The 27,146-nt window shown below is 36.4% G+C and overlaps 2 pseudogenes; both read right to left on the reverse strand.

Annotated features, from left to right (window-relative positions):
- LOC100350260 (poly(rC)-binding protein 2 pseudogene) overlaps positions 1 to 27,146 on the reverse strand; it is a 196,336-nt pseudogene that overhangs the window by 52,869 nt on the left and 116,321 nt on the right.
- On the reverse strand, positions 15,887 to 16,017 carry LOC127493301 (U2 spliceosomal RNA; annotated as a pseudogene).

The raw sequence follows: 27,146 nt of genomic DNA on the forward strand, positions 1-27,146 counted from the left end.
AATAATATGACATGCATGTCCTAGGAAAGGAATAACACACTCAAGATATTTTTTTTTAAATTCACTTCCTACAAGTATTGAGACAGATGTTACATTCTCTGAGTGAAGTATACCATCAATCGTTATTATAATTTTAATTTTTCTAAACACAGCACTCTGAAATCCCTCCCCTGTCCTGAGCATTTTCATATGCATATACTATTTTCAGTAGTGTACTACTGTCATGGACAACTGGCCTCCCATTCATTTGAAGTGTCCTTGGTTTGCAAACTGGATCAAGAGTAGGACTTGAATGTTGAGCAGAGATTCTGTTTTTATGATGTGAGTTAGACTTCAGTTCCCTTGACTAGAAAGTTTTCTATCCATTCAAAACAAGTAAGAAGTTAATAGACTTCCCATCTATTTTGTGTCTGGGAGCAACATTCTCCACTAGCCAACCACAGACTGGCACGAATCAGACCACTCTGCTTGTTGCTTTGTTTTGGCTGTCCACTACAGTCATGCCCATCTCAATTTTGATGGCTGAGTGTCGCTACTGAGCCTCTGCCCCTGTGGGATCTGATTGTTTCCAGTGCATTTGAGTTTCCCAATTTAATGACTGAGGCTCTCACGCTACCATCTAGCCCGAGGAAACAGCAATCGCAGAGCTATTTCGGGATTCTGAGGTAGCTCTCATAAGTCTATTTTTCAAAGTAAAGGGGAAAGAGACAACCCCTTGACCTTCCCAGTGTGAATAAGTACTTGTCACACTGTGTGACAAATCCACTCCAGCTTTCGAATCTTCTTGAGCCTTTGCACCCTTTCTTCTACACTAGACCAAGAGATAAGATATCTCCTGCTTCCTCCCAGTGGGCCATTATTTGGTCTATGTCTCAGCCAAACAATCCAATAAACTGTTAACAGCTTTCCTCGCTCCCTTTGCTGCAGCACTAAGATCAGCATTGCTTTGTAGGCATGTACCAATAAATTCAACCTGACCCAGCTTTGTGCTCCTCCACCGTTATCCCAGGGTGACACCACTTCTGGCTTAAACAGAGAGTATCCCCAGCCTCATCAGGGTCATCCTGCTTGTCACCATCCCAGCTTGCAGAATTCCATTATTTCCCAACCAATACCCTCACTTCAACACTAGACACCTATGAGGCTGAGAGTTCACCTTCTGATGTAATCTAGCCAATTACCTGGAGGGCTCATGTTTGATTTTCTGCAATTTCAGCCCTGTGACTACAGGAAAGAAGATTCTAACCAGGTCATGCTTAGAATCTATTAGATCATTTATGCAGAGCTGAAACTCAGAGATTAAAATAACATATACAGAACTGATTTCTTTTCTCACATTGTCCAGCAAAGCTAAGAACAATCTACAATATAAATATATCCTGTATTTTTCCACTAATGTATGAAGGTATTATAGAGACACCAAATTCCATTCCTTTCATAAGCAGTGAATTAGGAGTCTCAAATGAATTGAGTTTGTGAATTTTTATAAACAGTTCATACTACAGACAGTCAGTACTATCTGTACGGTTAGAAGAATTTTTAAGTCTAATCACATTAGAAAGTCAATTACAGAAACCCCAAGATGAATCACTGAAACTCATTCTTAAAATTATTTTCCTGAAAAAAACCACTCCTGGTAACAAAACATGTATTAATTAGAGATTTTTTAAGACACAAATTATATAATATAATTTAAATATACATTTATGAATCATATATAATATAATTCTTCTAATAATATTTCCCTAATAATCTCCTCTCACATGTAAATTATATACAGCATGTAAAATTTGTAAGCCGATTCCCCTGATAAATTCATGTGTGTGTATGTGTGTCTATGTGTGTGTGTGTGTGTATTTGAGAGACAGAAAGAGAGAGAGAGAATGAGAAAGAAAGAGGAGAGAGAAAGAATTAAAGAATGGGTTGGTCCAAGTCCAAAGGCCTCAAAATAAGAGAATTGGGAAGTTGATGGTTTAACTCTCAGTGTGGGGCCCAAGGCTTAATCTGGAGGCTGCTGGTGGAAGTTCAGAGTCCAAAATTTGAAAACTGAAATTTTAAGGTCCAAGTTCCGAAAAGAGGGAATCTTATCTCTTAGACATAGATGGATGCATACACCTTTTCTCTGTTATTTTCTTCAGCACATCCACTGGTTAGATGGTACTTGCCTACATTGAGGGCAGATTTTCCCCAACTGGAATACTGGAACAGTGAGCAGTCAAGATCACATGATAATATTTGGAAATGCCTTCCTGGATACATTGAAAGATAAAATTTGTACTATGTTTCTAGTTATTCTGTTATCTACTCAAGTGAGCAGATAACATTAACCATCAGAATATGAGATAAGGATCTGACTTCATTCTTCTGTGTGTGCATATCAAGCTTTCCCACACCTTTTATTGATGAGACCATTTTTCCTCATTGTGCGTTTGTGGTACATTTGTTGAAATTTGGCTATAAATGTGTGGATTTCTTTCTGGCTTACCCATTCTATTCCAGAATAATTTTCAATAGTAATGTACTGTTTTTTTGTTTTGTTTTGTTTTGTTTTGTTGACAGACAGAGTGGATAGTTAGAGACAGAGAGAAAGGTCTTCCTTTTCCATTGGTTCACCCTCTCAATGGCCACTGCGGCTGGTGCACCACGCTGATCCGAAGCCAGGAACCAGGTGCTTCTCCTGGTCTCCCATGCAGGTATAGGGTCCAAGGACTTGGGCCATCCTCCACTGCCTTCCCAGGCCACAGCAGAGAGCTGGCTTGGAAGAGGGGCAACCGGGATAGAATCCGGCACCCCGACCAGGACTAGAACCAGGGGTGCCGGCGCTGCAGGCAGAGGATTAGCCTATTGAGCCATGGTGCTGGCCAGTAATGTACTGTTTAAATAGAACAATTTAAATAGTAAAACATTTCTCTATTGCTTATTAATAATAAACTCTCATTTGATTTGTCACCTAAAGTTATGTGAGTTATTCAATTTATTATTTCCATTAATCTTAATATTCTTTTCAGTTGTTTGTGTCAAAAGATTGTTCCATAATTTTTATGTTAAATTATCTAAAACTTGCTTACAATGTCTCGCAATTTATGATACCATTTTAGATTTTTCTTAGTTTCCTTCAAATGAAATGCATACCCAAGTATTATGCACCTAGATTCATATTATGATGAAGCTTGAAGTACTTTTTGAAGTACTATTTCCAGTTTGCTTAGAAAAGATTAACATGGCAACACAATTTAGATACAAAATTACTGTTAATAATAAGCATTTTAATGATAAATAATAATGAATTACAATGATAAGTCTCAAGAATTCATTTCATCTAGCCATAGAAACTCATCAGATTCTCAAGAAAGTTCTCTGCAGTTTTGGAGGTGGAAGATACTTAAATCACTTAATGGTAACATTCTATTTCCATGAATGTGTACCAAATGATAGCTCTTCTTCCTGATTCTTTAATCCTCAGAGATGTGGCAATGCACAATTTTTCTGTTCTACAAATTCCATCCTTGAATGAGGCTAGCTCATAGCTAGAAGCATATAAGAATGTTATTTTGCAGATTCACCTCTGTTACACTAGAAACATGAAAGGAGAGCATCTGAGGAAGACATGTTTAGGGCTTACCACAGCCCTATGAGCAACGCCACAAAGTCAGCACCCACATACCTCTCTTCTCTTGCAGCATGAGAGAACAGTGTTTTCCTGGGGCAGAGCTGAATTCAGGAGTTCGAGCTTACAATAAGGGAGACAACTGTTTCATATGGAGCCTGCTTACATCTTCATCCAGTCCATTCCAATTGCCAATCAATCACTTAAAAGCAATATATTGCTGACTTTTCCTCTGTATTCCATGAACATAATATCAAGAATTTTTACAAAGCTCAGGAGTTTATTATCTTCTAAGATATTGGTTCTTAAATTACATATTTCACAAATTTGTTCACATTCAAATAATAATTTAGTTACTTAGGGTTGGATTTTATACAACTCTATATTTGAAAAATACCCAAGAATATATGTGCATAGAATGTAAGTGGTTCTTAAATGAGCCATAATTTGTCAGCTTAGGCATGAGAGATAATTCAGTAAAACAGAAAGTTCAAATTTAAAGAGGAGGTATGTTAAAGAAACACAAAATGTCAAACAATTTATTTGCAAAAAATGCAAAACTATTAAACTTTATGGGCAAAGACTTGCAATAAACATGAAATTGAAGCAATCTAGCATCAAAATGTTACAGCTGATCAAGGAGAGAAAATGAAAATTCATTATCTTCTACTTCCAGGATGCAGAAACTCATGGACATGCATCAAGATATGTACTTGTCAACACTCTAGAGACATTTTTTTTTTCTTTATGGCTCCAACTTTCATGTCCTTAGTTTTCTGCTGATTTCCCTTTTTGACATGATGACTAAGCTCTTTTAAAGCCAAGTGATTAACAACACTGTGTCACCTTTGTCGAATGTGTCAGGAACTGCTTTAAACTTCTTGAGTCTTTTAACAGCAAATATTGTGAAAAAGAGTCACTAGAGAATTTAGTGTTTTAAATTATTCATTTTGCTATTAGCAGACAAGAAATAAACAATGTTATGTCCTTGGAAGAAACTAGGTGATGCAGAGCACTCTGTAACAGAAAATTAAGACAAGTAGAAGTCTAACAGATTTAAGAGAAGAATGTTAGACATGAATTGGCCACAAATTTTCCAAAATTGTTAGTATGCATGATATGGAGGAAGTAAAATGATTCTTAAGTAAAATAAATATAAATCCACTCACACATTATATCATAATTACACATGGAAAAAATTAATAATCAAAAAGGAAGTGCAGATTATGAAGTGAAGATAATAAAACTATAGTGACAATCTTATAAGCAACATGAAAGCAAAAATATAAGAAATATGAAAGATAAAAATATTTCAGACACTCAAGATAAAATCAGAAATTTAAAAATTTAAACATGAACTTACTATTATGGCCTAGTAATTGCACTCTTGAACATTGATCCTACCTAATTGAAGACTTACATTCACACAAATTCCTATGCATAGGTGCATATAGTAACTTTATTTGTAATAGTCAAAAAATATAAAAATAAAAATGACTTTCATTAGATGAATGATTAAAAGTCAATATCAGGAGATCCAAGATAGCTAAGTAGTGGGAAACTGCATAGACTTCAGTTACAGAAAGATATCAGTCCATTCCAATGGGCCTTGTTGAGATATATATTCAATGGGGATGTGACAGAACAGAGCAGAAGCTCTTTGAGCAGCAAAGAAAGAGGACAGATGCACGACTACAGCCAGCTGCAACACTGGCTATGCTGACTGAAACCCTGGCATCCATGTGACTGGCTCACATGGGAGTTCCCCTCTTGCTATGAGAAAGTAGGAAGCAGGTGCCACACCCCGACACTAACGAATCTAACTGGGGGATATTATTTTAGTCTCCAAGGGAAGACACATTACCTCCGTTTCCTCCCCCATCAAAATGTCAGACTCAGTTTGGTGTGGAAGAGTGGCTGGCAGACTCCATTCTGACTCAGAGGAATAAAAAGCCTTCCTGCTATTTCTAGGGCTTCAAAGCCAGAGAAAGGGGATTTTGCAGGGTAAAAAACAAACCCCTGTGCCCTTTGGCTGTGGGAGTTCTTAGCATAAGCCCCAAAGTTGGGAAATTCATGGATCATGGATGGGTTCTCATGTATTCACAATACCTGGCTGTGGAGGCTCAGAGCTCCCTGCACACTGGGAACAGATCTTTCTGTGGGATCGTACATCAGAGGGAGGAGGTACTCTAGAAAGTTCACACACCTGAGTAGATGGGCTGTACTGGCACTTTGGACTTAATCTGAGCTATGAATCAGCTAGCTTACCAGGCACAGAAATTGATTCTAACTTCCCATCACCCCACTATTGCAAGAACTGTTCTACAACACCCATCTTAGTTGTCATTCTGGACTTTTGCTCCACAAAAAAAAGGAAGCCTGAATTAAGTGGCCTCAAACAACAAACAACAATGGAGCTGAAGCGTAAGTCAGGTGATCTACTGAACCCCAAATATGTATTTTCAGGAATAGAGCTTTCATTCAAAATAAAAGCTATCCTCCAGAAGAAAGAGAGACAAGAGGTCACCCCAATCTTAAAAAATCAATGAAGAAATCCAAGAAATATGAACAAGGAAATCCATATGATTCCCCAAAAGAACACAATAATGTATTTAAGTATTATTAATTTTTTAAAGATTTATTTTTTATTTGAAAGTCAGAGTTACACAGAGAGAGGAGAGGCGGCGGGGGGGGGGGGGTCTTCCATCTGCTGGTTCATTCCCCTGATGGCCACAATGGCCGGAGCTGCACTGACCTGAAGATAGGAGCCAGGAGTTTCTCCTGGTTCTCTTATGTGGGTGCAGGGACCCAAGGACTTGGGCCATGTTCCACTGCTTTCCCAGGCCATAGCAGAGAGCTGAATCAGAAATGGAACAGCCAGGTCTCAGACCAGCACTCACATGGGATGCCGGCACTGCAGGCAGTGACTATTACCCGCTATGCCATAGCATTGGCCCCCACAATAATGTAGTAACATTAGACTATGAAGAAGGTGAAATTGACAAAATGCTTGAAAAAAAGAATTTATAAGATTGATTGTATTGTTACCAAAAATAGAATTAAAGAGTTAAATGAAATTAGGAAAACAGTACATGACATGGATAAGTAATTCAGCAATGAACTAAGGATACTGAAAAAAATCCAAACGGAGATATTAGAAATAAAATAATCAGTAAGTCAAATAAAAATACAGTGGAAAGGCTTAACAAAACAAAATAGACTTGATGAAGTATAAAAAAGAATATCTGATCTAGAAGACAAGTCTCTTGAAATAGCTTAGCCTCATCAGACAAATGAAACAAAACAAAAATTAGAAAGACTGAAACAGTGTTTGGGATATACAGGATACCATTAAAGGATCAAGTATAAGTTTCCAAAAAAAATAGGAATAAAAAAGGAAAGACAGCTGGATCTGGCATAGCTGGTGAAACCGCCACCTGCAGTGCCAGCATCCCATATGGGCGCCAGTTCAAGACCCAGAAGAAGCTCCTGGCACCTGGCTTTGGATTGGCATAGCTCTGGCAATTTAGGCCATGGGGGAGTGAATCATTGGGTGGAAGACACCTCTCTCTCTCTCTCTCTCTCTCTCTCTCCCCCTCTGCCCCTGCTTATTGTAATTCTTCCTTTCAAATAAATAAATATTTTTTAAAAAAATGAATGGTTTAGAAAATGTATTCAATGAAATAATAGCAAAAAAACTCTTCCAATTTGGAGAAAGATTTGGGCAATCTAATACCGGAAACACAAAAACCCCAAATAGGCCTGATCAGAAAAAATTATCACCAGAACACATAATAGTCAAACTTCTAAAAGTAAAACACAAACATAATATAAAATTTACAAGAGAGTAATGCCAGGTGACTTTTAGAGGACTCTCCACCAGATTGACAGCTGATTTTTCAACAATAACTATACAGGTCAAGGGAAATGGAGAGATATAGCCCAAGTTCTAAAAAAAAAAAAAAAAAAGAAAAGAAAAGAAAAGAAAAAAGAAAAAAATTACCCAACAAAGCTCTCATTCAAAAATACAGGTGAAATAAATACCTTCTAAAATAAGCAAAAATTGAATTTGTCACCAACCAGTCAGCCTTAGAAATGTACTGAAAAATATACCCCATACAAAAAAAAAAAAGATACACAATAATGAACAGGAAGAGAGATTCGTAAAAAGCAAAGAGGATTCAAAACAAAAAATGGTAATATTTACAGAGAAATAGCAGGACCAAGTCATTACTTATCAACAATAACCTTGAATGTAAATGGACTAAATTCCACAATGGAAAGATACAGAATGGCAGAGTGGAGTAAAAAAACAAGGTCCATGTATATGCTGTCTCCAAGAAACAGATCTCACTAATAAATATACACACAGATTGAAAATCAAATATATTCCATGAAATATATTCCATGAAAATGGAAATCAAAAGCAAACAGCAGTATGTATACTCAGATAAGATAAAATAGATATGAAGACAAAAACTGTTAAAAGACAGAAAGAAAGCCATTACATAAAGATTAAAGGACAAATTCACTAAGATGTGACTGTAGTGAAGTATATGTACCCAATGCTGGGAGACCCAATTTTATTTAAAAAAAAAAGTGAATGAATCTAAAGGTAGACATAAGCTCTAATACAATAATAATATGGATTTTAATATCCCAATTTCATCAATGCACAGATTACACAGACAAATATCAACAATGAGAACAGAGTTGACCTACACCATAGATGTAATAGATATCTACTGAATATTCCATCCCACAGCTTCAAAAACCACATTTGTTTCATCACAGCACAGAACATTCTGTAAAATAGAACATATACTAGGCCATAAAACAAGTCTCAATACATTTTTAAAATATTTTTATTTATTTGATAAATAGAGTTACAGATAGTGAGAGGAAAAGATCTTCTGGCGCTGTGGCTCACTAGACTAATCCTCTGCCTACAGCGCCAGCACCCCAGGTTCTAGTCTCGGTTGAGGCACCAGATTCTGTCCAGTTGCTCCTGTTCCAGTCCAGCTCTCTGCTGTGGCCTGGGAGTGCAGTGGAGGATGGTCCAAGTGCTTGGGCCCTGCACCCCATGGGAGACCAGGAGAAGCACCTGGCTCCTGCCTTCGGATCAGTGCGGTGCACTGGCTGCAGCGCGCCAGCCGTGGCAGCCATTGGAGGGTGAACCAATGGAAAAAGGAAGACCTTTCTCTCTGTCTCTCTCTCTCTCACTGTCTAACTCTGCCTGTCCAATAAATAAATAAATAGGTAGATAGATAGATAGATAGATAGATAGATAGATAGATAGATAAATCTTCCATCCACTGGTTCACTCTCCAAATGACCATAATGGCCAGTGCTGAACAGATCCATAACCAGGAGCCAGATGCACCTTCTGAATCATCCACATGGGTGCAGGGGCCCAAGCACTTGGGCCATCTTCCACTGTTTTCCCAAGCCAAAGCAGAGAGCTGGATCAGAAGAGGAGCAACTGGGACTAGAACCAGCACCCCTCTTGGATAGTGGCTCCGCAGGCAGAGGGTTAACCCACTGCACCACAGAACTGGCCCCTCAATACATTTTAAAAAACTGAAATCATATCATATATCTTCTTTGACCACAATAGAATGATGCTGGAAGTTAACAGCATAAGAAATTCCAGAATACGTACAAACAAATGGAGACTAAACAACAGGTTTCTGAATAAGCAGTGGGTCATAGAATAAATCAAAAGAAACATTAAAAAAATCCATGAAATGGATGAAGATGAAAATGAAAATACAACGTATCAAAACATGGTTTACAGCAAAATCAGTGTTAAGAGGAAAGTTTGCAGCAATAAGTGAATACATTAAAAAACTAAAATGTTATCAAATAATGACTTAACAATACATCATAAAGTTGTAGAAAAAGAACAAATCACACCCAAAATTAATATAAAATACATTATAAAATTGTGAGAAGAAATGAAAAAATAGAAATCAAGGTTATACAAATGATCAGTGAAATGAAGAACTAATTTTTTGAAAAAAGTAAGCAGACTGTTCAATCATTGACCCAACAAATCAAAAAAAAAAAAATGGGAGAAGACCAAAATTAACAAAATCAGAGATGGAGTTGTTACAACTGAACAACAGAATAAGAAGAATCATTAAGCCTTGTTATAAATAATTATATGCTAACATAGTGGAAAATTTAGAAGAAATGGATGTATTTCTGGACACATACAATTTACTAAAAATTGAGGTATGAAAATCTAACAAACCTGAATGCTTATACAACATTTTATATTTATATTTATATAAAATATATAAACCTGTATGCTTAAATAACCAAAACTGAGACTGAATCAGTAATAAAGAGCCTTCTAGCAAAGAAAAGTCTAAGACTGGACAGCCTCAATTCTGAATTATACCAAACTTATAAGGAAGAACTAATTCCAATTATTCTTAAACTATTTAAAACAACAGAAATGAAGATAAAACTCCCATACATATTCTATGTGGTCAGCATCACCTTAATTCAAAATCATACAAAGATAAAACAAAAAGTAGAATTAAAAACCAATATCCCTGATGGACATACAAAATATTAACAAATCATATCCAACAATATATCAAAAATCATCAAAACTGGACAAGAGAGATTTATCTTAGCAATACAGAGATGGCTCAACATACACAAATCAATAAACATGATGCATCACACTTACAACATAAGGATAAAAATCATGATTATCTCAATAGACACAGAAAAAGCATTTTATAAAATACAGCATCCTTTCCTGGCAAATAACTTTTTAAAAATCGGGCATAGAAGGAACATACCTAAACACAATGAAAACAATGTATGACAAACTCACATCCATGGTAATATTGAATGGAGAAAAGTGGGAATCATTTCCACCAAGATCCAGAAACAGATAAATCAGCCCACTCTCAGCACTATCAATCATCACAGTTCGGGAAATTTTAGCTATATCTATTAGGCAAGCAAAAGAAAACAAAGAAAACAAATTGAAAAGGAGTAAGTAAAATTATCCCTGATTGTAGACTGCATAATTCTTATATAAGAGAACAAACAGATTCCACTAGAAGACTATTAAAACTTGCAAGAAATTTTGAAAAATTTACAGGATATAAAGTCAACCTGCAAAAATCAATAGCATTTTTATACACCAACAACATTCTGGCTGAGAAAAACTTAAAAGATCAGTCCCATTCAGTCTACAATTAAGATTACAAAACATAGATGAAAGAAATAGAATGCACACAAAAAATGGAAATATCTTCCATGTTTTTGGCTTAGAAGAATTTATATTTTCAAAATGCCCATACTACCCCAAGCAGTTTATAGATTCAATGCAAGCCTAATCAAAAATCCAAGTACATCCTTCAGTTAGCGTTAGCAGGTACTAGACTTGTCTATGTGCTCCCTTTGACTCCCAGTCCCTTCACCATGACCAACTGTGAACTGAAACTGATCACCTGGAACAGTGAGATGGCATTGGTACATGCCACCTCGATGGGATTGAATTGGAATCCCCTGGTATGCTTCCAACTCCACCACTTGGGGCAAGTCAGCCTGAGCATGTCCCAAATTATAAATCTCTTCCCTCTCCCATTCCCACCACCATGTTCAACAGGGATCACATTTCAGTTAATTTTCAACACTTAAGAATAACTGTGCATCAATTACAGATCTAAACCAGTCATATTAAGTAGAACAGATAAAAAAACTACTAAGAGGGATAATGTATTAAGTTGTTCATTAACAGTCAGGGCTATGCTGATCAAGCCACCATTTCCCATAGTGTCCACCTCACTCCAACAGGTTTCCCTCTTGGTGTTCAGTCAGTCGTCACCGATCAGGGAGAACATATGGTATTTGTCCCTTTGGGACTGGCTTATTTCACTCAGCATGATGTGTTCCAGATTCCTCCATTTTGTTGCAAATGACTGGATTTCGTTGTTTCTTACTGCGGTATAGTATTCTAAAGAGTACATATCCCGTAATTTCTTTATCCATTTTACCGTTGATGGGCATTTAGGTTGGTTCCAGGTCTTAGCTATTGTGAATTGAGCTGCAATAAACATTAGGGTGCAGACCGCTTTTTTGTTTGCCAATTTAAATTCCTTTGGGTAAATCCCAAGGAGTGGGATGGCTGGGTCGAACGGTAGGGTTATCTTCAGGTTTCTGAGGAATCTCCAGACTTCCATAGTGGCTTAACCAGTTTGCATTCCCACCAACAGTGGGTTAGTGTCCCTTTTTCCCCACATCCTCGCCAGCATCTGTTGTTGGTAGATTTCTGCATGTGAGCCATTCTAACCGGGGTGAGGTGAAACCTCATTGTGGTTTTGATTTGCATTTCCCTGATTGCTAATGACCTTGAACATTTTTTCATGTGCCTGTTGGCCATTTGGATTTCCTCTTTGGAAAAATGTCTATTGAGGTCCTTGGCCCATCTCTTAAGTGGGTTGTTGGTTTTGTTTTTGTGGAGTTTCTTGATCTCTTTAGATTCTGGTTATTAACCCTTTATCTGTTGCATAGTTTGCAAATATTTTTTCCCATTCTGTCGGTTGTCTCTTCACTCTCCTGACTGTTTCTTTTGCAGTACAGAAACTTCTCAATTTGTGCAATCCCAATAGTTGATTTTGGCTTTGACTGCCTGTGCCTCCCAGGTTTTTCCAGAAATTCTTTGCCTGTGTCATTGTCTTGAAGGGTTTCTCCAATGTTCTCTAGTAACATGATGGTGTCAGGTCGTAGATTTAGGTCTTTAATCCATGTTGAGTGGATTTTTGTGTAAGGTGAAAGGTAGGGGTCTTGCTTCATGATTCTGCACGTGGAAATCCAATTTTCCCAGCACCATTTATTGAATAGACTGTCCTTTCTCCAGGAATTGGTTTTAGATCCTTGATCAAATATAAGTTGGCTGTAGATGTTTGGGTTGATTTCTGGTGTTTCAATTCTGTTCCATTGTTCTATCCATCTGTTTTTGTACCAGTACCATGCTGTTTTGATTACAACTGCCCTGTAGTATGTCCTGAAATCTGGTATTGTGATGCCTCCGGCTTTGTTTTTGTTGTACAAGATTGCTTTAGCTATTTGAGGTCTCTTGTGTCTCCATATAAATTTCAGCACCATTTTTTCCAGATCTTAGAAGAAGGTCTTTGGTAGTTTGATTGGTATTGCATTGAATTTATAAATTGCTTTTGGGGGAATGGACATTTTGATGATATTGATTCTTCCAATCCATGAGCATGGAAGATTTTTCCATTTCTTGGTATCCTCTTCTATTTCTTTCTTTAAGATTTTGTAATTCTCATCGTAGAGATCTTTAACGTCCTTGGTTAAGTTTATTCCAAGGTATTTGATTGTTTTTGTAGCTATTGTGAATGGGATTGATCTTAGAAGTTCTTCCTCAGCCGTGGCATTGTCTGTGTATACAAAGGCTGTTGATTTTTGTGCATTGATTTTATACCCTGCTACTTTGCCAAACTCTTCTATGAGTTCCAATAGTCTCTTAGTAGAGTTCTTTGGGTCCCCTAAATACAGAATCATGTCATCTGCAAAGAGGGATAGTTTGAGTTCTTCCTTCCCAATTTGTATCCCTTTAATTTCTTTTTCTTGCCTAATAGCTCTGGCTAGAACCTCCAGAACTATATTGAATAGCAGTGGTGAGAGTGGGCATCCCTGTCTGGTTCCAGATCTCAGTGGAAATGCTTCCAACTTTTCCCCATTCAATAGGATGTTGGTTGTGGGTTTTTCATAGATTGCTGTGATTGTATTGAGGAATGTTCCTTCCAAACCCAGTTTGCTTAGAGTTTTCATCATGAAAGGGTGTTGTATTTTATCAAATGCTTTCTCGGCATCTGTTGAGATAATCATATGGTTTTTCTTCTGCAGTCTGTTAATGTGGTGTATCACATTGATTGTCTTGCGCACATTAAACCATCCCTGCATACCAGGGATAAATCCCACTTGGTCTGGGTGGATGATCTTTCTGATGTGTTGTTGCATTCTATTGGCGAGAATTTTATTGATGGAGTAAATAAAGGGGAGAGTGATCCAACATGGGAAGTGAGATACTCAGCAGACTCATAGAATGGCAGATATCCTAAATAGCACTCTGGCCTCAGAATCAGCCCTAAAGGCATTTGGAGCTGGCTGAAGAGCTCATGAGAGTATTTCAGGCATGGAAAGCCAAGACACTCTGGCAAAAGATCTCTGCGAGTGAGATCCCAGTGGAAAGAACAGGTCATCAAAGAAGGAGGTACCTTTCTCTGAAGGGAGGAGAGAACCTCCACTTTGACTATGACCTTGTCTAAACAAGATAAGAGTCGGAGAACTCAGAGGGCTTCCATAGCCTTGGAAACTCATGACTGGAGCATAGGGAGATTACTGATGCCATAGACAGGAGTGTCAATTGGTAAAGTCAACAACAGGAGTCACTGTGCACTTACTCCTCATGTAGGATCTCTGTCCTTAATGTGCTGTGCATTGAGATTTAATGCTATAACGAGTACTCAAACAATATATTTCACTTTGTGTTTCTATGGGGGTGCAAACTGTTGAAATCCTTACTTAATGCATACTAAACTGATCCTCTGTAAAAAAAAAAAAAAAAGAAATTATCAATTCCCAACTTGACTCTCACTGGGATTAAACATGACAATAGGTCTGATCTGATTTCATCATTATTAAAAAAAAATCATCTATTATTTTTCACTTTATGTTTCTGTGTGGGAGCAAACTGTTGAAATCCATACTTAATGTATACTAAGCTGATCTTCTGTATATTAAGATAATCGAAAATGAATCTTGATGTGAATGGAAGGGGAGAGGGAGTGGGAAAGGGGAGGGTTGTGGGTGGGAGGGACGGTATGGGGGGGAAGCCATTGTAATCCGTAAGTCGTACTTTGGAAAATTATATGCATTAAATAAAAGTTTAAAAAAAAATCCAAGTACATCCTTCACAGAACTAATAAAAGCCATCTTAAAATTCATATGGAAACAGAAGTGACCTCAAATAGTCAAAACAATCATAAGCCATAAAAACAAAGCTGGAGGCATCACAATACCAGAGTTCAAGATCCAATACAAGGTTGTCATTAGCAGCTAAGTCTTGTATTGGCATAAAAACAGACATGTAGAGAGTGGGACAGAACAGATGTCTCAGAAATTAAACAATACATTTACTGACAACCAATCTTTGACAAAGGAGCTAAAACTATTCTTTGGAGAAGCTCCAGTCTCTTCAACAAATCATGTTTGGAAAAATGGATTTCCATGTATTGAGATTTGAAATGAAACCCCTACCTTATTTCCAATATAAAAATCAACTCACCATGGAACGAGAGGCTAAATTTAAGATCTGAAGCCTTCAAATTCCTATAGTAAATCATAGGGGAAACACTGCAAGATATTAACTAAGACAAAGACTTCTTGAATATGACACTATAAGCACAGGCAATAAAATCAAAATTAGTTAAGTGGAACTTCACTAAATTAAGAAGCTTCTGCACAGAAAATGAAACAATTAACAAAATCAAGATGCAACTAACAGAATGTGAGAAAATATTTGCAAACCTCGTATCAAATAAATGATTTTTATCCAGAGTGTATATAGCGCTCAAGAAACTCCATAACAACAAGCCATGCAATCCTGTTAAGAAATGAGCTAAGGATACCAACAGATATATTCCATAAGAGCAAATAAAAGTTTCAAACAGACACATGAAAAAGAGTTAGAGTCACTAGCCATCAGGGAAATGCAAATAAAAACTGTAAAGAGGTACCATATCTCACTCCAGTTGGAATGGCTACTCTTATCCAAAAAAAAAAAAAAAAAAGCAAGTGCTGGTGAGGCTTTAGAAAAGGTACCCTAATACACTCTTGTTGGGATGCAAATTGGTACAACTGTTATGGAAAACAGTATGTAGATTCCACAGAAAACTAAAAATATACCACATGACTCAGCTAACCCACTTTTGGAAATATATGCAAAAAATGAAACAACATATGAAAGAAATAACTGTACTCCAATATTTATAGCAGCTCAATTCACAACAGTAAAGATATACAACATCATTTGATGACTAGATAAAGAAAATATGGAGTATATATATATAAATGATGGACCATCACACAGCCATAAAAATAATAAAATCCTGACATTTGCAACAAAATTAATGGAATTAGAGATCATTACAGAAAGTGAAATAGTCAAACCCAGAAATACAAATTTCACACATTTTCTAATATTTGTGGAAGTTTTAAATATATATGTATGGATATGCCAAGGAAAGTGTTTATTATATGTGTATTTGTGTGTGTGTATGCATATATACTGAGTATAAAAATTGTGTGAATGTCATATCATATCACACTTGATCTTAGCCAAAAGGCCGAGAAGAGATTACATCATATCATACCATTGTGTGTTTAGGTATCAATATTGCTTCACTGAATCATCCCATGTAAATGACAATACAGTCTTCTTTTCCCATGTTATGATCATTGACCTGAATCTTATAGACTATGATACTAATGTCTCTGTTGTCAAGGAAAATATTATGTTTGTGTGTATATATTATAATGTCTAAATTTTTAAAAGATTTATTTACTTGAAAGACAGAATTATGGTGAGAGAGAGAGAGAGAGAGAGAGAGAGAGAGAGAGATTCCATCTGCTGGTTAACTCTCCATATGGCTGCAACTGTCAGGGCAGGCCAGGCCAAAGCCAGGAATCAGGAGCTTTATCTGTGTCTTCCACATTGGTGTGGGGGCTCAAGTATAGGGCTATCTTAAGTTGTTTTCCTGGGCATATTAGCAGAGAGCTAGATCATGAGAGGAGCAGCCAGGACACAAATCTCTATTCATATAGGAAACCAGTGTTACAGGCTGTGGCTTAATCCACTATGTCACAATGCTGACACAATGTCTAAATGTTAAGTGAATGTGGCAAACTGTTAAAAGAAAATGCAAATAAATTAAAAGAACTGTAACAGCTCACAAATGCAATAAGCCAAAAAAAAGCATCACAAAATTCAAGAATACGCTGTGCAATCTAGTCTATATAAAAGTAGGCAGGACAGTGATTAAGAGCTCGAGTACCACAGATAATCCCAAATTCAAATATAATTTCCAATAATTGCTAGTTTTCTAACCTTGAATAAATAATGTAACTCCTTGGAGCCCCAGTTTTTGCACCTGTGAAATGAACTCATGACATTTTATGCAACGTACTTGAGACCTAAAAAGTCATTCTTTTGCAAATATTTAAAGAACACTGCAGGAGCCAGCAGTGTGACACAGTGGATTAAGTTATTGTTTTCAACACTGCCGTCTATTATTGGAGTGCTGCTTCCAGTTCTGGCTGCTCCGCTTCCAATACACTTTCCTGCTAATGTTCCTGCGTAGTGGAATATGGCCCATGTGCTTGGGATCCTGTCACCCACATAGAAGACTGAGGTCTAGTTTTCAGCCTCACCAAGACAAAGCCATTGTGTCCATTTGGGAGTGGACTAGTGGATGGAAGATATCTCTCTCTCTCTCTCTCTGTGTTCTCCAAAGGTGATGTATGATTCTATTTATATGACATTCTTAAGATGACACAATTATGGAGCTTGGGAATCTAATAGAGAATAGCAAATGCAAGGTTGGGGCGATGGTTGTGGTTAGTGAATGGTGTTGTGCAGGATCTTTTTTAATAAATTGTCCAATACCATGACTGTGTTGCTTTGTATGAACTTCACTGAATTTAAAATTGAACAGAACAAATAAACATTCTCCCATGCATTCACATACAAGTAAGCACATCTAAAATGGCAGAAAGTTCAATAAAGCTGATCGATTTTATCAACGTCAATTTCCCATTCTGGTATTACACCATGATTATATAAAACATCACCATTAGGGTGGAATGGGAGAAAAGTATATGGGATCAGATCATTCTGCATTATTTTTTACAACAGCAGGAAAATTTCAAAGAGTTTTCTTTTAAATACTATAGAAACTAGAAAGAAAAAAGAAATTAAATTGGGGTAGGAGGTAAGTGTTGTCATATAGCAGGTTAAGCCATCAGTATCAAAGTGCCTGAGGTCAAGTCCTGCCTTTATTTCTGATCTGGCTTCTTGCTAATTTTTTTCTAATATGCAACATGGGGGTGGTCAGTAGATCAAGTACTTGGGTTCCTGTCACCCACATGGGAGACCTACATAGAGTTCTGGGCTCTTGACTTTGGCCTGGTCCAAGCATGACTATTGAAGGTATTTCAGGTGTGAACCAGTTGATGTAAGAAAAGCTTTCTCTCTCTGTCTATAACTCTTTATCTCTATCTTTATCCATATCTCTATCACTCTGCCTTTCAAACATATATAAATAAATTTAAAAGCTTTAAAAAGAAGGGAGGGCATGATTGCCAGTCAACAATGCAAAGGAAATTACCAGTTTTCATATTTCACTATAAAATGTTAATTTGTCAGAGTTTAACTCAACTTCTTTAGCACTGAGAAAAATAAATATCAATCTAGAATTTCAGATCCACTTCTATTTTCATTTTTATGAAAGACAAAAAACGTTCTTGTTTTTTTCTGACAACTAACACTGAATTGGTTTGTAACATGCCTCAGTGATTTAAATATTTGTTTATATGAAAGGCAGGGAAGAAGAGAAAAAAGAGCATTAAAGAGAGAGCGAGAGAGAGTGATCTTCCATTCACTGTCTCACTCTCCAAATGGCCAAACAGCCAGACCTGAGTCATGCTGAAGCTGGGGGCCAGGAACTGTTAAGTACTAACTCATGTAACACACCTCACACACCCCACCTAGTTCATATGTTGAAGCTGTAATCCTCAGTGTGCTTGGAAAGAGGAACATTAAGGAAGTAAGTAGGGTTAAATATGATCATAAGGGTAGTGTGTTAGTCTGATAGTCTAAAGTACCTGTAAGATGACTAGAAAACATCGGAGATTTCTCTTTCTTCTCTGTGCAGAGAGGAGGCTACATGAGGACACAATGAGAAAGCAGCTGTCTATAAGCTAGAAAGTGACACCTCACAAGATATCAACCCTCAGAGCATTTCAATCTTGGAATGCTAGCTTCAGGAACTATGAGAAAAAATGAAAAAGAATACTGTTTAAAAATAATACCCTACTAACATCCATTTGATAGAAAGATGGCAGCAAAAGTGAAACTGAATGTGTTAGAAATGCTATGATTTCACATTTGACTGCAAAGTGATCAATAAGGATGAATGATTCTAAGGTGAAACACCTCAGGGAAAGAGTAACTAATCTATAAATACATAAATGAGAAGAGACAGAAAAATCAGGGAAGACCTGCTGCCTTTGAGTGGTTAACAATATGATCTCAATTTTAAGAAAGATAATTGTCTTCTGACATCAAATAAGTAGAACAAGTGGCATAGGCAACTTGAATATGAATATGAATGCCAACATTCAACTAAAAATAAGGAAAATTATGAAAAGGGATATAGTCATTTGGACTAGAGTTAATTTAGAGGTAAAGCTACAGATAAAATTATTTTCTTGTTTCAGTTTTAATTATGTATGTCTTTATTTGGCAAAGATTTTTGTTTTGTTTACTTATTTTATGTAAGTTTAGGAATTTGGCATGCAAATATTAGGGCCCACAAGAAAGTAAGCGTGTCTCTTAATACTTTAAGAATTCATTGTACTGTGCAATAAGCAACAAGAAACATTCATATTAAAGTACTAATAGTAAAAGAAGCATCCATATTGAAGTATTAATAGTATGAATAGAAACACCTTTATTAAAGTATTAATAGTATCATATATTCATGGTTGCAGCTTTTCCAAACTCATTTGACAGTTGTTTATTTGCTTTCATTTTTCCATATCATTTAGCAGTGCTTTATGTTTGTTTCAAAATAGTCATAATGTGTAATTATATATTCAAGATGGAGTATGTCAATCTTTCACAAGAAAAACATATTCTTTTGCACAATGAAACATTTTCCTTTATATTTAAAACAGTTTTGAAATTGAGCAACTGGGTCACATGACTTTTCTTAGCTAAGTGAGAATTTTTGAAAAAAATAGAGATATTGAAAATTTAGATTCATTTACAGTGTGGTTGATGGCAATTTAAGTTCTTATGATTTCTAAGTGCTGTAAACTATAATACAAGAGAAACAAAATATATTAAGCCATCTCTCTCCAGAAGCAAATTGAATTGAATTGTAAATGTTCAACTGAAACACTCTTGAATTTGCATCATTAGTTAATTGTGACAATACCTAGTCCACTTTATTTACGTCCATCACATCTCTGTTTTATGATCTGAGGGCATCTTATAGCTGAGGAGTCTTCAGAAATCTTACAGAATGTGCATGTTGTCTAAACATCTGCTCATGAATTTCAAATTTTTTGCATCAAAACAAGCTCATACCAACTTGCTATAACAAACTGATAAGACATCAGTTTGAAAAACTGCCAATTCGAACAACATGGATTCTGTTAGGACCTAAGCAAAAACAAACAAGAAATTCAGTGTGCAACTTAGGTGGGAGTATGGTGAAATCACTGATGTTTTGCAAAAACTTTATGTAGCCTATACACGAAGGAATTCAGCAATTTACAAATGGATAACATATTTTAGAAGAGACAAGGTGATGTTGAAGATGCAATCTGTGGCATCAGACCTTTTACATCAATCTATGAGGAGAAAATAATCTTGTTCATACCTTAACTTAAGAGGACCTATTATTAAAAACAGACACAATAGCCAACACCATAGTCTTATCAATTGATTCAACTTACAATTTCCTTAAAATTAAAGTGGAGCAAACTTTCTGCTTAATTGGATTCTAAAATTTTTCCATTCAGGTCAGCTGCAGACAAAGGCAGAGTTTCAATGAAAATTTTAAACAAGTGGAATCAAGGTCCTGAAGTATTTCTTGGAAAAAAACAGGGATTTAGCATATAATTCTTTGTAAAAATGTATATTTGACAGAGAGAGAGAGAGAGAGAGAGAGAGAGAGAGAGAGAACGAACTCTAACAAAACAGTCAAGGCTAGATAGTACCAAAGCTAAGAGCCTGGAACTTAATTCAATCTGGGTCTCCCATCTGGATGACCTAGATTGGCAGGGAGTAAAACATTTAAGCCATCACCTGCTGCTTCCCAGAGTGTCCATTAGCAAAGAACTGGGCTTGAAATGGAGTAGCCAATACTAGAACCAAGCACTGTAATATTGGATGCAGACATCCCTAGTAACAATTTAACCACTACCCTAAATGCCTGCCTCCACTGGCACAGTTATCAAGACAAAGAACAAACCCATGACTACCAAGAGGTGGAAGTGATCTGATTAAGGCAAAAGTGGATTGATCAAGAGTAAAAGCCATGGCCACAATTTTGACAGATACCCAAGGGAATTCCCTTTCTGACTTTCTGGAGGACAACAAAAGCATTACATCTGCTGGCTCTGAGAGCGTTTTGAGAAAGCCAGTCAAAGTCTCAGAAGAAAAATGTGTGGGAGAGCTTAACCAGGAAATCCATCATCATGATGATGTTCATGCCCTTTGTCAAGGCTTATTTTGTGGGAATTGCAATGAAAATTCATTAGGCATCCAGTTCACAGATCTGGTTTGTTTCTTCTGACATCTTTTGCTTTCCTGATTTTAAACAGCATTTAAAGTATACTTTTTTTTTTCTGCAGGGAGATGTGAAACATATTCTCCTGGAGGCCTCAGAGAGAGCATGATCCTAACAACACCTTCATAATGGGCCTTTTGGTCCCCAACACTGCAAGAAAATTATCTTTAAAGCCATCGAGCTTGTGACACTTTTCTATGGCAGCTCTAAGAAGCTAATACAGATAGCAAATTACAAAAGCAAATTATAAAAGTAGACAATGAGAGGAGATAGATACTCAAGTAATGCTTAATATTAGGCATCAATTTGACTGGATAAAGGAGTACCTAGAATCTGGGACGGTATTCCTCTGAGTGTATTGGTGGGGGTATGTTCAAATAAATTAACGTATGAATCTGGGTGAACTTTCCTAAATTTGAGTAGGCACCATCAATTGACTGAGAGTCTGGAAAGAAAGAATACAGAAGGCAAATTGGACCCTAAATCTGGGGAGCTACTCAATTCCCAAAGGGAAACACATTCAACTTCTGCCTTGGACTCGGAACAACTCCAAGATTCCTGGCCCTTGAATTCCAGGACTTACACCCGAAGTCCTGTTGCTAGATTAGGCTTAGGACCTTTAACTGAAAGTTACACCCTTAGTTTCCCTGGTTCTAAAGCCTCTGGACATGGACTTGGCAACCCCCCCAGCATGCTGGGATCTCCAGCCTGTAGACAACCTGAAGAAATCTTCTCAGCCACTGTGATCATGTAAACCAATTCCCGTAACAAATCTCCCTTCATTTATCTCTGCACACCTATCAAGTCTGAAAGCTGAATGACCATGTCTCTAAATTTGTATATATGAAATGTATGAAATGTGTATACCTTAAATAAAATATTTCTAGGTAAAAATTTACAAAAAAAAAATCACTGTAGGGGCTTCCTTTGCTTTTTTATTCCTATATCATTACAATATATCTCCAACTTTAAGTAACCTGCTTGAAATCCTATTAACTGGAAATAGCAGACTATAAATTTGAATTCTACTTCAGCTTCCTATTCATTACATTACATTTGTAGGAATGCCTTTTAGACAAGGTAAGTGGGAGGAAATTTGAAAGGTTATTTTTTTGCCCAAGAATAAATGCTATTACCAATGATAATTGTCACAATTTAGTGCAAACTGTTTAGATTAATAATCTAAGGCAACAAAGTTTCCAGTCCAGTTCTTTTTACTTATCAATTATGTGAACTTAAAAAAATACTCAATTTTCTTATGTTCCATCTACTTTTCTAAAAATAAACAGATTGAATAGGATGTTCTATAATTTATTTTAGACCTGACCTACTGTTACATGTATTTTCTTTTATTAGATGGTATGTTCTTATTATTCATAAGTAATTACTCATAAACTAATTGACTTAATGCTCAAAACATAGTGTTAATATCATTGCACTTACTGTCCATAATCTGTTCCAGTTATTCACATGAGCAATCACACATTCTTAAAATAATTGAAAAAAAGAATTGATTCTTGAACTACTAAAAATGTATTCCTAAGACAACATGTCCAATGAGATAGGAGAGATATATATTCAAGTAACTTTAGTTTGAACATCTATCACCCAGCAAATGTTTTCATCTTCTTAAAAAGTTAAACCTTATTGTAGATCATCTGGCACATGATAAATGCATTAATTTTTGAATTCCCTTCTTCTTCCTCTGACCTTATAAAAGGTTAATTGATACATAATTAGCCCATAAAGATCAACCTCTTATTTCATGTATCCAAAGAATATTCTAAAAATTATTTAGAGTGTTGGAGTTAAGATAAGTGTAACTGAAATATTTCAAGACTCCGCTCCCATAAAAAGGTATGACAGGGTTCTTCTGACAATATTTACAGTTATTACTGGTCAAATAATAGATCAATGGAAAACTTCAAGGAGTGAAGATAGATAAAAGAGGTAATAGGACCCTAAATATAAGCTGCCAAAGTAGTAAGCCTTCCCAGAGTACATCTTTTTTCTACTTTAATAATTTGCTAATCAAGTTACAAGTGTACTTGACTTGCTTGCACATTAAAAGATACACATGTGCATTTTAGAAACTATATTCCAATAAGCTTGACATTTAAATCTGGAAAACTCAAAATGTGTTGTAAAAATGTTTGAACATTTAATTAAGAACTTCCTGTTACTATTGTGATATCACTAAAACTTGATTGTTTTCTTGGTATTTTTGCTTGCTGAATATCCAAAATGTGTTTGGAAGAATTACAAGGAGGAAGTACATTTGAGCATAGGCCAAAGAAAGAAAGGAAGGAAATTTTTCCTGCTGAGTTTCTTCTGATTTTTGCTTCCAATCAGTTGACATTCATCCTCACACTTCTAAGATAAATTTTAGTCCCTCTGCAAACATGCTCAGGGATGCTGAATATCAAGCAAATGCATAGTGGTATTTCATTCAAAACTGTACTTACAGGGTGACAGAGAGATTCTGAAGAGGGCTTTGGGCTATGTAGCCTCAGAATATTAATCTCATGCAGCTGGTAACTGCAGCTCACTGGGTAAGCTTTACAAAGAGACGGCAGGCAGTAACAGCTGTAGTTTGTGCTGTCACATGTCCACCTCGGGCTTATGCAATGCTGGTGGTGGAATATGGAAATTTGTGAAAGGAAGTGGTATTACAGGGTATCCACAAAAGCTCATAAAGTTTGTGTCTAATACACATCACCAAGCCAGTGCCCAGAGAACTAGAAGAGAGCCCTTGATCTTAATTTCTCACTTCATGCAATTTGCTCCAGAAACTGAACATTAGTTCTCACTTGATCTACTAACTGCTGAAGCAAGTTCCAAGTCAGACTTCATTTCCTGACTTGATCAGCTTTATCACAAACAGGAGGAGGAGAAATTCTCATCCTACAGATTCTCCAAATTTTCCACTACAAGTTTTCTGATACTTGTCAGTAAATGCGTAACTAGTGTTGAAACCACAGTCTATTATGGATTAGTCAGCTAGTAGATCTCTGTTATTCCCTTAAATATGTTTACAATATGTTTGAGGATATTCAAAAAGTTCATTAAAATATATGAGGAGTTTGGGACAAGGGTTAATCCATGGCTTGGGCTGTCCATATTCCATTTCAGAGAGACTGATTAAAGTTCTTGCTCTGTTTCCAATTCCAGCTTCTTGCTAATGCACACCCTGGGAGGTAGCAAATGATGTCTCCAGTTCTTGGTTCCTTCCAGACATATGGGAGACCCTGAATGAGTTCTGGGATCCTGGCTTTAGTCTGGTCCCATTACAATAATTGTGGGCATTTGAAGAGTGAATTTTTTTTTTTAAGATTTGTTTGATTTAATTGAAAGACAGAATTACAGAAAGCAGTAGAGACAGAAAGTTTTTCTATCTGCAGCTTCACTCCCCAAATGGCTGCAGTGGCCAGAGCTGGGCCAATTTGAAGCCAGGAGCCTGGAGTTTCTTCAGAATCTCCCACATGGGTTCAGGGGCCAAAGGACTTGGGCCATCTTCTGCTGCTTTCCCAGATGCATTAGCGGAAAGCTGGATCATAAATGGAGCAACTGGGATTGAAGTGGCACCCATATGTGCTGCCAGCACTGAGGAACAGTGCCACAGCACCATCCCCTGCATAGTTTTTTATAGTCTATATTTTTATAAACATTTTGGATTCCTCAGATATGCATGAATTTCAAAATTTTTGCATAAAAAATTTGTATTTTAGCTTCATTTTCCACCAATTTTTAAAATAGTTTCAAATACATTTCTTCAGAAATGTTTTCTACTATTGAAGTGATCATTACTTTCTGTTACGTTAGAGTATTTTGAATTTTCTGTGAGAGTCTATGCAGATTAACTACCCCAATCAACAAGAAATAAGTAAAAATGTAAGTCTTTTGGAATATTAACTAAATCTAATTCCTGTGAAATTTATATTTTGGATTTTATTTCACATATTTATTAAGACATGAAATTATAAAATATCTGTTATATTTTAGTTTATATGGTTAATCCTACTTTAAAATTCACATGATTCTGAATCACAGGAAAGTAGAAACAAATATGAAGCATCTCTTAAAAATTAAATATTGAATGTATCTCATTTCTAACATCGTGCTTAAAATCCAGTTATAAACTTTGAAAATTATAAAAAAAATCACATACTAAATCAATATATAAGATAGCAATGAAATAGAAGTTGACACTGATCTGGTTTTTAATAAGAAAATTAAACTCCTCTCAAATTTCCTAGAGGGAAATTATAGTATTTAAAATCTCTTTATGAAGAAAGTTCATAATCTTTTATGTGCCATACTGCACAAACTGAAAAATCTGGTAATCTGTACAGGGAAAATTACGGCTTGCCTTTTTTCATTTTTTTTTAAGTATTATCTATTTATTGGAAGGCAGAGTTACAGAGAGGCAGAGAGAGAGGTCTTCTATCTGTGTGTTCACTCCCCAGATGGTTGCAATAGACAAAGCTGGTTTGATCTAAAGCCAGGAGCTTCTTCCAGGTCTCCCACATAGATGCAGAGGCCCAAGGACTTGGGCTGTCCTCCGCTTCTTTCTCAGGCACATTTGCAGGGAGCTGGATTGGAAGAGGAGCAGCCAGTCCTCAAACCAGTGCCCATATGAGATGTTGGCACAGCAGGCTGTGGCTTTATCCATTGTGCCACAGTGCTGGCACCGCTTTTTTTCATATTTCTTCTTCAAATTTACTTCTTCTTGAAATGTGACTTTCTTTTTTTTAAAAGTTACTAATTTAATATTAAAATGTTTAATTGACAAAGGTTCAATCTGTTTTAGGTGTATGTGATAATTTGATATGCATACATCATATGTAATGGCTACTGCAATCAAATTAATTAACACAGAAATTACTTCCCATTCATCTTACAACTGAAAGTTTGTACCTTTTAACTAACTTGCCCCATTTATCCCCACCCCAAAAAGTCCTAGCAGCAATTATTCTCTCTGCTTCTATAAATTTGATATTTTTTAAACTTTTATTTAGTAAATATAAATTTCCAAAGTACAGTTTATGGATTACAATGGCTTCCCCCCTCTGTAATTTCCCTCCCACCCACACCCCTCCCATTTCTCGCTGCCTATCCCATGCCATTCACCTCAAGATTCATTTTCGATTCTCTTTGTATACAGAAAATCAGTTTAGTATATATTAAGTAAAGATCTCATCAGTTTGCACCCACACAGAACATAAAATGTAAAATACTGTTTCAGTACTAGTTATAGCATTAATTCAGATTGAACAACACATTAAGGACAGAGATCCTACATGAGGAGTACCTACACTGTGACTCCGGTTGTTCACTTAACAAATTGACACTCCTGTTTATGGTGTCAGTAATCTCTCTAGGCTCTTGTCATGAGTTGCCACGGCTATGGAAGCCTTTTGAGTTCACTGACTTCAATCTTATTTAGACAAGGTCATAGTCAACGTGGAAGTTCTCTCCTCCCTTCAGAGAAAGGTACCTCCTTCTTTGATGGCATGTTCTTTCCACTGGGATCTCACTCGCAGAGATCTTTCATTTAGGTATTTGTATTTTTTTTTTTTCAAGAGCATCTTGGTTTTCCATGCCTGAAATACTCTCATGAGCTCTTCAGCCAGATCCACATGCCTTAAGGGCTGATTCTGAGGCCAGAGTACTATTTAGGACATCTGCCATTCTATGAGTCTGCTGTATATCCTGCTTCCCATGTTGGATCATTCTCTCCCTTTTTTTATTCTATCAGATAGTAATAGCAGACACTAGTCTTGTTTTTGTGATCTCTTTGACTCTTAGACCTATCAGTATGATCAATTGTGAACTGAAATTGAACACTTGGACTAGTGAGATGGCATTGGTACATGCCACCTTGATGGGATTGAATTGGAATCCCCTGG

The sequence above is a fragment of the Oryctolagus cuniculus genome, chromosome 5 (assembly GCF_051225735.1).
Source record: "Oryctolagus cuniculus isolate XC-2025 breed Fujian yellow rabbit chromosome 5, ASM5122573v1, whole genome shotgun sequence".
NCBI classification, from domain to species: Eukaryota; Metazoa; Chordata; class Mammalia; order Lagomorpha; family Leporidae; genus Oryctolagus; species Oryctolagus cuniculus.